The sequence below is a fragment of the Cyprinus carpio genome, unplaced genomic scaffold, assembly GCF_018340385.1.
Source record: "Cyprinus carpio isolate SPL01 unplaced genomic scaffold, ASM1834038v1 S000006795, whole genome shotgun sequence".
NCBI lineage: Eukaryota > Metazoa > Chordata > Actinopteri > Cypriniformes > Cyprinidae > Cyprinus > Cyprinus carpio.
The window spans coordinates 1,859,829-1,875,794 of NW_024879381.1; positions in this window are offsets into that span (position 1 = coordinate 1,859,829).

A 15,966-nucleotide genomic window follows, 5' to 3' on the forward strand; every position below is an offset into this window, starting at 1 on the left:
TTACTCCCAGTTTTTCTCAACAAGGGGACAGGAGAGCTTTCAATCAATAAATGGGAAAAAGTGACTGGGGTTACTTATTTGAAAAATCAAAAAGTAATGCGTTACTTTACTAGTTACTTGAAAAAGGTAATCTGATTATGTAACTTGCGTTACTTGTAATGCATTACCCCCAACACTGTGTATATATATATATATATATATATATATATATATATATATATATATATATATATGTAATATATTTTTTCACACATTTTTTAAAGAATATTTTCACACAATAACTATCGTATTCCCATCTTGTAAAACCAGCTGTTTATAATACTCCCCTTTCCTTCTTGCTCTGCATTTGCAATAGTAAATCACAGCAGCAGCAGCAATGAGCAACACAACAACAATTCCTCCTACAGAAGACAGACCTGAATCTATAACAGCTAAAGAGAGAGTGAATGATAAGCATTTAACAATCTTAACCTTACATTTACATTTGTTCACTTTGGTCATCAGTTGTATGATTTTGATTTAAAGGGGTCATATGACGTTGCTAAAAAGAACATTATTTTGTGTATTTGGTGTAATGCAATGTGTTCATGTGGTTTAATGTTCAAAAAACACATTATTTTTAAAACCACTACAACCCATTACAAACGAGGCATTTGTTGCATCCAGTGGGGACATAATTACTGATTATAATAACTTATACTGTGTTTTGAGGTTTTTTTTAAAACCACTACAACCCATTACAAACGAGGCATTTGTTATGTCTGCATTTGTGCAACAAAAACTACTCAAGCGCTTAAAACGTTTCTTGCGTTTGGGCAAATTATTTAAATATGAAAACATACTTACAGACTGTGAGTCAGAACAGCTGGGGCATTGTAGTCTTGTTTGTTTTTATCTATTTATTGTTTTTACTCCATTTTTTATTGTTAGTTATTTTTACAAGTTGTCTACAGGTTATTTTTATTTATTGTTTTTGTTGGCTTTTCAAGTGTCACTACTGTTGATATTTTGTATTTTGTACTGTTGTGTATGTTCTTGTTTTCAGCAATAAAAAAAGTGTACAATCACAATCCCTTTAAACTTATTTGTTTGTTTGTTTTTTTTATTATTATTATTATTATTGTCGGTTATTTTTATTATTTTTAATTGACAGTTCACATTAGTTTCATGTAAAATGCTTTATTATTTCAGTTTATGTGCTTTATTCTTGTATTATATGAAATTAATTTTAATTTTAGTAGTACTGGCATTCATCACTACACTTTGATGGGTAAATTACTTTTAATATAATTAAGGGAGAACATCAACACACACACAATTTTATTTGTGCACAGAACACCGAAACATATGGACTGTGCTTATTGCATTGATTTTTTATTTTATTTTTTGCTACCAATTTATTCATTATTTTTATTTTAATAACCACCAGATGGGGCTGTTTTCGAAACTCATGAAGCTTGTGATTTTCCCTGAACAGACAGAGGCAGGGGAATAATTATGTGATTAAACTATTCTAATAATTTATAATATTTTACAATAATTTATATTATTCTGCTTTAGGGTGATAATGTAATATATATGTAAATAATATAAATAAATTCCCTTTTGTCCTTATTTTTCACAGATCTTGATAGATAAATCCGTGTAAAAAGCTTTAGGGTGATAAACAAAACTCAAATAAAATAAAATGATAATAAAACAATAATAGAAAAACAAAAAGTGCAACTTCATTTAGAGAGCAAGTGTCTTACCAGTACTTGCTAATACAGTTTTTTAGATGAGGAAGAAAGATAATGAATTTGTCAGACGGCGAAATCAAAAGTTCAGCATTTGAATTCATATGCAAAATGTCAGATGATGCAGATTTATTTATTTACACAAATTAAAAAACACACCTACATTCTTCCTGAATATTTTAATATAATTTAATCTAAAAATAACAAATAATGTCTGGTTAATAAAAGAACCAGACATTATTTGATCATGTTATACTTCTGTAGTACTGACAGAGTTTAAACAATTTTCACACATTTACAACATGTCCTCAGGAAAAGGAAACAAACCTCAATTCCAAACACAATTCCTGTCTTTAGGTTTTATTTTGGCAGCACTAGGGGGTCTACACAACATTAGGCAGGACAGATTAATGTTGTGGCTGTTATAAAGACCTGAATCTGTAAAAGAGAGGCAGTTTTTATTACTAGAGATTGACTAACAATTCTGTCAAGACGTTTATGATTATGCATGACGCCATCTGGTGTTCTGAATAATAACATCACAGCAGCATATGCAACAGAAAACATCAGTGTTCACAGGAAAAATTACTAGTTTTACACACTTTTCAGGTTAATAGTTTTTATATATCGTACCTGGGATAGTACTATAAATATATAGACAGGAAAGTACTGTTGGTGTCTGTTCATAGAGATGTCTGAAATAAAAGTCTACAAAGTGTAAATATGTAAGCCACAATATAAGCAAAATAGATAAAACTGGTGAAAAATTGCAAAAAAAAAAAAAAAAAAATATAGGAGTAAAAAGACAATTCAGTCACAATTTAGAAAGAGCAAACATTTTGGTCACTGACTCTCTTCAGTGCCTGTACTCATCAAGACTAATAATATGAACAAACAGCAGAAGAACATCTCTGATTAAAACACATTCACTCATCACACAAACCTACAAGAGTGTCATGATGATATTTTTAAACAGCATCATACAAACCACATCCTGATTCATATACACCCTCCTTCTTATAAACACACAACCAAACAGTGCTAACTACATATTTTCTGATCAAAGGTGTGGGAAAGTAGTTTAATGCTATTACATGTTTGAAATGTTCAAATTATTGCATGTATTTTCAAATCTACAGTTTGACTGCAGGATAATGTGAATGATATCAGTGTGTTTATCATGTGTTTAACAGATACACTCATGATAATAGTTCGGCTCTTTTCAGAGGTTCGGTCAAATCTGAACTATAGGAAGTCTGTCACCCCACTGTGAACTTACTAAAACATTAAGAAAACAGTAATAACACAAAAGAATAAAACACCACATATGGTTTTCGACAATGGGTTTTAGTTTTAGAAAGTTATTCTTAATTTGTGAATGTAATAATTGTGTTATTATTTCTCTTCTTCTGTGTCAGACACATTTTTTTTTTTTTTTTTTTTTTTTTTTTGTAGATTATAGGGTCATAAAAAGCTGTTCATAGAGGCAGGACAGGAAGACACTCTTCAGCTACAAACTAAACACAGATGCTCTGAATGTCCACTCTCACCTACATGAGGTTTGTCCACCAACAGATAAAACCACATTTCTATAGAAATCAGACCGCAGCAGGTTTCAGTTTGACTCAGACGAACATCAAACTTGTACTGTGTGATCATACATGGTGTTAACTTAACCATTCTTTTTTTTTTTCATACACAAAATGAAAACTTAATATACTGATATATATATATATATATATATATTAATATACTGATATATATATATATATATATATATATATATATATATATATATATATATATACACACACACACACACACAACATTTTTTAAATCATGAGGGTTAGACTCTATTTTACCATGAAATATTGTTCATCCACAATTCACACAATCTGTAAAAATGTTTAGCCAACCCAGTCAAATATTTACACATAGTTACATTTCAAAAGGAAGTTAAATGATACAAATAAAGAATATTTCACCCATCAAGAGCAGTTAAAGTCTTAAAAAGTCTTCAGAAGAACTATAACACTGTATCGTGTAGAAATGTGGTGTGTGAACTAGGAGGGTCAAACTCTGTTGGGGGAGGATACACAGAGCTGTTTTTAGCAGACAGTCTTTTTAAATCAGACACTGAACTTGTAAAAATGTTTCGCACACTTGCTTTGTTTTGTTTTTGCTGCTGGCACCAAATTGGTAAGTAACAAAAGCATGTTTATGGCTTTGTTTCATTTTCCAGGTTATTTTTTTATCATTGCGAGATCTACTTACTTTGAACTCAGGTCTCCATTCTGGAATCAAAATAGAAATTTCCAGGCATAGAAATGTCATGAAAATAAAATCTGGAAAAGTCTTGGAAAATAGTGGAAATTACTATAATAAATGTATATACTCTATCTCAGCAGCTGCTTTCAAATTTTTTGTTAATTTGGATACAAATCTACCACAGCTAAAGTTTTCAATCAATCAACCAATCCATAAATCAATCAATCTTCAGTAACAATGATCAAAATGTGTGAACACAAATAGTGAGATTCAGTGAGCGTTTTATCTAATGATAAAAAAAAAAAAATGCGGCTGAAATTTTTAGCATGTATTTTTAAAAATAAATCATGCAATTTTACACATTGATTTTGGACTAGCAGATAACCTTCAAACAAATAAAAGATCAAATGTTTGGTTCACACGTATCTGTCTGTTCATATATTTCATCTTTCATTTGCTTCGGTGCGTCTGCTGCTGTTCTGGACGTCTCTCAGTTCATATTTAATAAAATATCAACTAACTGATATTAGGCTTTATAAACCATCAAGAGTCTTTATCTGTGCAAATCTGTGTTGATGTTCATCAGGTGTGTTTGGTGATTCAGTGTCAGTGATGGAGGGAGATTCTGTCACTCTTAACACTGATCTTACTGAAATACATAAACATGAAGAAATACTGTGGAGATTTGGAGCTGAAAAGTCTCTCATAACTAAAATCAAAGAAGAGAAACAATTTTTTTATGGGAGACTGAGAGACAGACTGAAGCTGGACAGACAGACTGGATCTCTGATCATCACAAACATCACAACTCAACACGCTGGACTCTATGAAGTAAAGATTAGTGGAGGAAGACGGTCAACAAAATCATTCAATGTTTCTGTCTTTGGTGAGTAGAAATTCACTTGTCCTGTTATTATTTTTGACAGCATTTTTCAGTTAAAATGTGTTAATTATTTGAGTTGAACATGTTTAAACCATCATTTTTACAAGGTTGTAAGGTTTATGATGTGTTAATAAAATCCATAAACATAAAATATGAACACCTATTGTTCATGTCTTATGGCCTTAGTATTGAAACACTGGGAACTTTAATCAGCCCTATTCACACTTTAGTGCCTCACTTTAACCTGTATTTTTTTTTATTTTTTTTTCTTTCTGGAGGAACATGTGAAAATATTAACATTAATAGTTTATTTACCTATTAAAATGTAATAAAATTGTATACAATTATCATTTTATAGTTTGAGGTGACATAAACACTCACTGACAGTCAACATACAATGCTGAAAATAAGATCATGTCCCCTTGGAATTATAAGGTTTTATCTGACATTTTTGTCAAAATTGAGTTATTCAAATATTCTTATTCTATAGTTTGAGATGACAATTATGTGATAGATTTTTTAATGTTTTTGTTTATGGGACTTTTTATTTAAAAAACAATACGGTTCTGTCTACACAGGTCGAATGGAAAACTAAAACTTTGAAGCTCAATATCTCAAAACTAACTCGGAATGCAGATAGAACCTTATAATTCCAAGTGGACGCTGTGTCATTTAACCATTTTGGTTATTCTCTCATGTTTTCAGCTCGTCTGCCTGTTCCTGTCATCATCATAACTCTTCACAATGTTCATCTTCTTCATCATATTCATCTTCATCACAGCAGAATTGTTCATTGGTGTGTTCAGTGGTGAATGTGGGTCATGTGACTCTCTCCTGGTACAAAGGAAACAGTTTATTGTCCAGCATCAGTGTGTCTGATCTCAGCATCAGTCTCTCTCTATCTCTGGAGGTGGAACATCAGGATAATAATACCTACAGCTGTGTGATCAACAATCCCATCAGAAACCAGACCACACATCTGGACATTAGTCAACTCTGTCAGATATGTTCAGGTACAGCAGAGCTGCTTTTATTTTCACATTCACTTAAATTAATATCTCTTCATCATCTAAACACTCTCCTTCATATCTTCCAGGAGGCTCAGTCTCTCTGATAGTGTTGATTTCTGCTGCTGGATCTCTGTTGATTGTAGCTGCAGTCATGATGTGCTGCATTTGCTGGACACACAGAAAAACTGATCAAGAAGGCAAGTATTATCTACTCCTTTTAACAAGTATTAAAACAAATAATAGTATACTTTAAAAATAAATTCTACTTTAAATATTTAGCATTTATCACCTTTTTATAAAAAGAACTAAATAATATGTGTAGATATGATTTTTACAGTTGTAATAATACTGGTCAGCGCTTTCAAATTCATATCATTCACACACAAAAAAAAAAAAATTATATTTTTTTAGCTTGATTTGTTTGGTTATTTTTTTTTTTTTTTTTTGTGTGGATGTATGTGTCATATTAAATTTGATAACGCAGTTTTAAAAAAAGTGCAGTGTTAAACCTACTTAATTTTATGCATTAACTTTGACAGCCCTAATAAAATATTGTAGACTTTGAATTGAATTAAGACTGATTGTTGTTTTAATCTGATGTTGTTCAAACAGTTCAGACTTGTGAAGACACGATCACTTTTGCTGTAATGTTACATTATCCAACATCCTTTGAAAGAAATGCACATAAATCGGTAAGATAATTCAGTTGCTTACTGAACTGAAATCCTATTTAAACTTCTTCTTCTTCTTCTTCTTCTTCTTCAGTTCTTCAGACTGGTCTTCTTCAGTTCTTCAGACTGGTCTGACTTGGGTTGCTATATCCTTTCTAACTGATTCGGCTTACGGTTTTCGTAAACCAGACTTTCAAAACCAGCTAAAATCCCATAGACTTTCACTGATGGTTCAGACTGGTCTGACTTGGGTTGCTATATCCTTTCTAACTGATTCGGCTTAACAGCAAAGCTTAAAACTATCTACTGAGAATACAGCTAAAACCAGCCTAAGCTGATCGGTTGCTTTGGCTGGTCACCCAAACTGGTTTTAAAGTGGTTTTGGCCACTGTCTCGCTGGTCTTAGCTGGTTTTTAGCTGGATTACCATCAAAACATGCTAACAACATGCTAGTAACTTGCTATTTACTATACTTTATCTTTCTTATCTTTCTGCTTTAATTATCTTTCTTTTTACATTACCTTTTTGTATATTTGTATAGTTGTACTTTATATTTTATTATCTCTATTTAATGTTCTACTGTTAGTGTTATCTGTATGCACCGGGGGTCTGAGAGTAACACAATTTCAATTCTCTGTATGTATGTACTGTATATGTGGAAGTATTGACAATAAAGCAGATTTTTTTTTTTTTTTACTGAATCAGCTGGTTTAAGCTGGGTTAGCATAGAAACATGCTAACAACATGTTAGTTAATTTGCTAATCATGCTAGAAACATGCTAGCAACATTCTAGTAACTTGTTAATAATGTTAGCAATATGCTAGTAACTTGTTAATCATGTTAGCAACATTCTAGTTTTTTGTTAATCCTGGAATCATGCTAGCGACATGCTAGTTACTTGCTAATCCTGCTAATCACTTGATAGTCATGCTAGCGACATGCTAGTCACTTGCTAATCATGCTAATGACATGTTAGTCATTTGGTAGTCATGCTAGCAACATGCTAGTAACTTGATAATAATGCTAACAACATGCTAGTCACTTGCTAATCATGTTAATGACATGCTAGTTACTAGCTAATCATGCTAAGAACATGTTAATGACATGCTAGTCACTTGCAAATCATCCTAGGAACATGCTAGTCACTTACTAATCATGCTGGAAACATGCTAGCGACATGCTATTCACTTGCTAATCATGCTGGAAACATGCTAGCAACATGCTAGTAACTTGCTAATCAGGTTAACATCATGCTAGTGACATGCTAGTCACTTGCTAATCATACTGGAAACATGCAAGTCAAATGCTAGTCACTTGCTTATCTGCTGGAAACATGCTAGCGAAATGCTAGTATATTGACTTTCTTGTTATGTTAATTGCTATTATATTCTATTGATTTGCATGCTGGCAACATGTTAGTCACTTGCTAATTTACAACATGGCTGATGACATGCTAGTCACTTGCTAATCATGCTAGGAACATGCTAGTCACTTCCTAATCATGTTAGGTACATGCTAATCACTTGCTTGTCATGCTAGCAACATGCTAGTCACTTGCTTATCATGTTAACAACATGCTAGTGACATGCTAGTGACTTGCTAGTCATGCTAGCAACATGCTAGTCACTTATTAAACATCCTATCAACATGCTAGTCACTTGTTAATCATGCTGGAAACATGCTAGCGACATGCTAGTCACTTGTTAATAATGTTAGTAACATGCTAGAAACTTGTTAATGACATGCTAGTCACTTGCCAATCATGCTAACGACATGCTAGTGTCTTGCTAGTAATTTATAAATCATGCTAGCAACATGCTAGTCACTTGCTAATCATGCTGGAAACATGCTAATGAAATGCTAGTCACTTGCTAGTCATGCTGGCAACATGTTAGTCACTTGCTAATCATGTTAACAACATGCTGGTGACATGCTAGTCACTTGCTAATCATGCTAGGAACATGTTAGTCACTTGCTAATTCTGTCTGAAACATGCTAGTGGACATGCTAATTTACTATTTCTTATCTATTTATCTATCTATTTTTCTGATAGATTTTATTGCCTTCAAAACTTTAAAACTATTTTAATTAGTTATATCTAAAAAATCCTCAAACTTTAAGCTTTTAAAACAACTTCAAACTTTCTTATTTTTCTGATAGATTTTATTGCCTGTTTGCCTCTGTATCATGTCATCTTTGAGAGTGATTTAAGATGTGTGCATCCATCTTTGTGGCATATCACACACATTACACACATCAGATGTTGTATAGAAGCCATAAGATCTTCATTCAGTATGAGAACAATCGACTCATATCCAATAATACTCATGAAATCAATTGTAAACTGTAGTAATTTATAGTTTAATTTAAATAATTAGATATTCCTGATGCTAAAACAATGAGCCAATGAAGTCATTTCCTGTCCAACTGATGACATTAACATATTAAATTTATACAGCTCTATATGTAAATGTGTTGGTTCATATCTAATAATATCACATAACATCATAAGTGAATGAGAGTCCAAACAGCTGAAAAACATCACAATAAATTCATAAGTATCCCACAACACTCCAGTCCATCAATTAACATCTTGAGAATTGAAAAGCTGCATGTTTGTAAGAAACCCAATCCATCAAGACATTCTAGTTTTAAACCATTCTGGTCCATAATCCATAATAACAGTTCTTCCAATGAAAATGTCCTTAGATCAAAATACACCAACATATTTGTTAAGATTGCACAAACAGGCTCTGACTCGTGTGAAGTTCTTGTTTGTTCGTTAATATAATTTGTGTGAACTGAAGTCAGGAAGACAAATGCAAATTTGAGATCGAGAGAGAATAAAGAAATGGGACACAGGTCACAACTGTCAACGCTGTTTGTTATTTATTGCTTTTGCAAAAACAAAATTGTTGATTTCATTCATTATTCTTATCAATATGTGATTTTTTCCTTTTGAATAATTAAAATTTTGCCACTGTGACGTTATTACTGGATACATAATGTAACACATGGACCCTGAAGTGAAAACACTGACAGCCCAGTCTCAAGCTGCTTCATGTTAGCTTATCTTATGTGTTTTGTGTTTTGTATAGAAATGTGAAGAGGATGTTCATGTGGTGTATGCTCCTGTCACTATAAGAGAAGGTGATCTTAAAACCTCTTCTAGTATTATCAGATCCAGCTGTGTCCTCGTCTTCACCAGGAATCTCCCGCCATAACTTCAGATTCTAAGTCAATGGTTGAGTTTTAGGATTAGTGAGAATCACCTCATATATCTGTATGTTGGCTCCAACAAAAAAAAAAAAACAGATGATATGAGGCAAAAACTTTTTAACAGTGTGATATTCAGAGATAGATCAATGAAATGGTCCCTAAAAATCTTGATAAAAGTTACTTTGTAGTACAAAGACTTGTATCTGCATCAGGATCATACATCCCAATTTAGCATTGTTGTTTTGACCTTTTAGGCTTAAAACAAATTTTGAGAGCATATGTTTTTATATATAAATCTTTTTTTTTTATCTCTGTACAGATGTGGTTTGATTCGTTGTGTGGAGAAGCATCTTCTGCATCAGTCTATTACTGGATGTTTGTGGTTGATGTCAGTTTATATGTCTGAGGTGTAAATAGTGTGTGGTTTATTATTATTAATTTTTTTCACCAATATTTTTTTTTTTACATTCCTGCTCATATGAAAATCATTGTTTGACTTCTGTCCTACATAAAACAGCTTCATCACTGCTGGCCTTTGTGAAAAGCATTTTAAAATATAAATAAATAAATAGTTATCAAAGACTGTGCTCCTTTCTGAGAAGAATGTGCTTGGCTCAAATTTTGGTAAATTTTCAACAACTTTAGCCAGTTGCAGTTGGTGTAATTACAAAATTATTCAAAAGTGCCCCTCTCAGACAAATAGCAAAGATATTGTGGTCAATAAAACAAAACGCATTTAAATAAGAATTACAGTAACATGACAATGTGTACAAAACAATCAGTAATTATTCACTCAAAAGTCAGAAAATTCCTGTTTATTTTGACATAATCTGTCAACAATAGATGCAGCGCTAGGGCGGGGCTTGACGTGGCTATAGCCCCATCAGAAGCTTGTTTAGCCCCGCACAGCCCCCTCAACGATTGCCTAATGATGTTCCTGTGTTTTGGTGTAACTTTCATTAACATTGAAAAATAAACATTAAAAACCTAAAAAAAAAAGTGCCAAATATGTGGCCTATAAACAACTGATAGTATGGGGATATTATTGTTCCCATAATAATAATATTTCTCTTAAAGTGTAAAACATGCAAAGTCTCTAAGTTTTCTTTAAATAAAAAAAAAATATATATATATGTGTGTGTATTTTCATTCATTTAAAGGCTATAATTGCAATACTATTTTAGTCCAAAACTTTAAAGGGGTCATATGATGCGATTTCAATTTTTCCTTTCTCTTTGGAGGGTTACAAGCTCTTGGTGCATAAAGAAGATCTGTGAAGATGCAAAGACTAAATTCTCAAATCCAAAGAGATATTCTTTATAAAAGTTAAGACTCGTCCATGACCCCTCCTTCGTAGAATCTGCCTCTGCTCACTCTAGGCCTCTGACCTCCGCTCACTCAAGGCCACAGTGTGTGAGAAAGATGTGTTTTGTTGAGAAAGCAAAACTACTTTGTTTTTGCCTACCAAAAGAAGACATGGCAAGAAATCATGTTTATATCACGTTTATAATGGGTTTTATGTTTATGTCTCGTCGCTCCGGCCGGACAGGGCATCACAATATGTTAAAGGGCATAACATTTCCATCACACGCTTGAGGTATTCGGCCAGTCATAATGCACTGGATAGCTGGCCAATCAGAGCACGCCTCGCTATTCAGAGCGATGAGCCTTGTAAAAGTCAACATGTTTCAGAAGGCGGGGCATAGAGGAGAAACAATAATGTACAGTATGTGGAAAATAATGTGTGTTTTTTATTAACCTTAAACTGCATACACATTTCATTACACCAAATACACCAAATAATGTTATTTTTAGCAGCATCATATTATCCCTTTAAATGCCATTGTTTAAAAAAAATAATAATAATCTTCAGATGTTAGCTTTCAAATTTCATGCCATTTGTAATTTCACAGTATTTTCACCTCCTAAATTACACGTGTCAAGTATCACAATTCTATAAATGGTACAATTTACTCCATAGTGTTTGATACCAGAATTTTAATTTACTCATTTTTGTTTTTTGTATTTTTTGTTTTATTGTATATTTATGGGTTAAGCAAAACAAGTTTTTTTTTATTTCTGAGAACTTTTTTAACTGCAGGGCAGATATAGGCCTACATTATAGGTACAGTACAAATATCTGGAACCCCCCTTATTCTGTTTCTACAAGAATACAATAATAAACACTATTTTCTTAAAGAATAAGATAAAGAAGTACAATTGTCCCTTATTTTCCATTTCTGAAGTAAGTTAATTGGCAATTATGATGTAATTTTATTTTGACTCCCCTAAGCAGCACCTTGCTCATAAAAAAGATAAATAAAGAAAGAAATAAAGAAATAATTGTTGGAAATATGCGAGTAAAAAGTTATAAATAAAAAAATGTATAATAGAAAGCACAAAGGCGGCACTAAAATGCCAGTATAAAATGGAATGCTGCTAATAATAATCGGAAATAATAACAAAAAAAAAATAACGGTCTAAGACATAAAACTCCAGGGCTGAAAATTAGTCCCACTCCGGCCCTGGTTTCTTCTCATGTTTTTCACTTGACGGGCCACATGAGAAGTATTATTATTAAGTGAATAATTTAAGACAGTTATATAGGCTACTGTTATCAGCATATGTTGAAGTAGTTTCATCTCTCGTTGTCTCTCATAGAATATGCAGTCTTAATGCAGTGTTAGAAAGCATTTTACTTTCACTTTCTCTATGAATTGACTGAAGTTCACCGGCATTACTCTTGCACAGTTTCCGCGTTGCTTGCTTGTGTTGCTTGACCCCTTCCCCATAATATCAGTTGTTTATAGGCCACATATTAGCCAAATTTTTTTTTTAGGTTTTTAATGTTTATTTTTCAATGTTAATGAAAAAGAATCCTTGGCAATCCTTGAGAGGGCTGTTCCAAAGGTTTTGCAAATCTCATCATCTACAGTGCATAACATCAAAAGATTCAGAGAAACTGGAGAAATCTCTGTGCATAAGGGACAAGGCCGAAGACCTTTGTTGGATGCCCATGGTCTTCGGGCCCTCAGACAACACTGCATCACTCATCTGCATGATTCTGTCACTGACATTACTAAATGGGCCCAGGAATACTTTCAGATGCCAACTAAAGCTCTATCATGCAAAAAGGAAGCCAAATGTAAACATGGTCCAGAAGCGCCATCGAGTCCTGTGGGCCAAGGCTCATTTAAAATGGATTGTTTTAAAGTGAAAGTGTTTTATGGTCAGACGAGTCCAAATAGTCACCTATAGACAACATTTGGTGCATCATTAAATGAAAATTACGTCAAAGATGACCACGAACTCTTCAGCAGCTGGAAACCAGTCTCAGACAAGAATGGGACCAAATTCCATCAGAAACTCATAACCTCGATCACATGATGTGCTGGTTGAGACAGTATTCCCAGGACGTCTACAAACTGTGTTGAAAAGAAGAGGAGATGGTACACCTTGGTAAACATGCCCCCTGTCCCCAACTATTTTGAGACCTGTAGAAGCTGGGCATCAAATTTGAACTGAGCTCATTTTGTGCATAAAATTGTGACATACTCATACCTTCTCAGTTAGATGATCCAAACACTTTATCTATGTCCTGTGTGGGCCAAGAAACTCTGTCCCCATTGTGAATACAATATTGGCTGACCATCTCCATGTGATTTGAAAATCTTTTAGTTTTCACTTGGTTTGGTTTAGTCAAATCACAGTGTTTGTCGAAAATAAGGTTTGACTGTGGTCCAGGCCGAGGAGGAGGAGGGGCGGGTGGGGTGAAAAGGGTGATGCGGATGCATTGACTGGTTGAACTGTCACAGGCTGACTGGAGCTGGTTGTCTGCTGGTACTGTGGCGGCCAGTGAGGCTGGAACAGATTGGTGCTGCAACTAGCTGACGTTGGGGATCTGCACATGAGAATGCGCAGGCGGTACAAACATCTGAGTGATAAGGTGTCTTGCATGCGGACTGGCACAGGCTGTACCAAGCTTGGCTGATGCTGTACCGTGGATGGGCCGGCTGAGCAGTGTACGGGGCCATGAGTCTGACCGTCGGAGTTCAGAAAGCAGTCTTTGAGGGGTTTGGCCCTGGCAGAGAGCTACACGAGCTATATTACTTGGCTGCATGCTTGAAAGTGAGCGCTGCTGCATAAGGGGCTCATGATAGAGTGTTTCCTCATAGTGTGTGGGATGATGCTACAGTCACAGTAGGTTGTAATCCCGTGTTACTGAGTTCAGTGTGAGGAATGCTCTTATAGTGTGCATAAACAGGAGATCTAGATGTGAAGGATGTTTGTCTAGCACTGTCCATTCTGATCTGAAGCTCTCTCATCTCACTGCTTAAATCTCGCCACCGTGCCTCCAAGTGGTGCAGGTTTTCACCTTCAAAGACTCTGTCCCAGGGAGGAGGAGTAATATAGCCCTTATAAGGGTCCTGGTTCACCTTCAAAGACTCTGTCCCAGGGTCTGCTGGTGATGGATGAGCATGCCTCAGAGGTGGAAGTCCTGGCACATAATCCTCCAAGTAGGTGGGTACCCGCCGGGTACGACTTGGACGAGGATCTGGTACTTGTTCTCCCTCATAGTAATCTCTGGATGTAGCCATAGTGCAGCTGATGTCCCATTCCAGCTCGAAGGACCAATTTGTGGGATATTCTGTGCGCAGTTGGATGGTTGGAACTCAGCTGGCCTATTTCTCCGGTTAGAAAGAACTGCAGCTACTCCAGAGTGAACATGTCCAGTCTCAATGTTTATTTGCGTGAATATGCACAAATGTGGGTTTGGAGTTATTAACGCACAGCAATACCACACAAAGGAAAAAACAGACTTTAAAGGAATGAAGCCAGGGAAACTCCGGAAGACCTTGACTCAGACCTCAGAAAAGACAATATTTATTTTGTTATGAATCTACTCTTTTCTTGAGCAAATTTTACATTCACAAATGCAAATTCTCAAAGTGTAAACCTGTCTTTGCTCTTTTTAAGAGTTTTGGTATAATTTCAGAGTCTACAAATAAGAAAGCAAGAAAGACTGTTAGAATTTGCTCCACATTTAAGGTCTTTGTGTAAGGGATCTTATTTAAATTAGCTTAATGACCCTTTATTGTATTTATTTTTATTTGTTTGTTACTTTTTGTTGTTGGCTTTTCAAGTGTCACTAATGTTGATATTTTGTATTTTGTACTGTTGTGTATGTTCTTGTTTTCAGCAATAAATAAAGTGTACAATCACAATACCTGTGCTTAAGTTTTCATTTAAATTTATTTAATTATATTTTTAAATACCTAGTCACACAAGTAACATGAACAGTACACATTATTTCAGGTAAAATGCTTTCCACATGCAATATATGCACATAATTCTACTATTAGCCCACATCAAACTGAATTGTACTAGTACTGGCATTCATCACTACACTTTGATGGGTAAATTACTTTTAATTAAGGGAGAACATCAACACACACACAATTTTATTTGTGCACATAACACTGAAACATATGGACTGCGCTTCTTTCATAGTTTTTTCCACCCCGACAATTAATTTATTTTAACTACCACCAGATGGGGCTGTTGTCGAAACTCATGAAGCTTGTGATTTTTCCCTGAACAGACAGAGGAGAGGGGAATAATTATGTGATTAAAATCATTCTAATAATTTTATAATATTTTACATTCTTCCTGAATATTTTAATATAATTTTAATCTTAAAGAACCAGACTGTTATACTTCTGTAGTACTGTAAATGACAATGTGATTCAGTTTGTCATACATCAGGATTTTCCCACATTTAAAACACTGTCAAATATTCAGGAAGAGGAAACAAACCTCAATTCCTCAAAAACACAATTCCAGTCTTTAGGTTTTATTTTGGCAGCACTAGGGGGTCTACACAACATTAGGCAGGTGCTTTTAATATTGTGGCTGTTATAAAGACCTGAATCTGTAAAAGAGAGGCAGTTTTTATTACTAGAGATTGACTAACAATTCTGTCAAGACGTTTATGATTATGCATGGCGCCATCTGGTGTTCTGAATAATAGCATCCCAGCAGCATATACAACAGAAAACATCAGTGTTCAGAGGAGAACTGATTCGTTTTACACATTTTTTAGGTTAATAACATTCAAGTTAATAGTTTTTATTTTTTGTATATGGTATATTAGTTAGTATTTATAGTATGGAGAGTG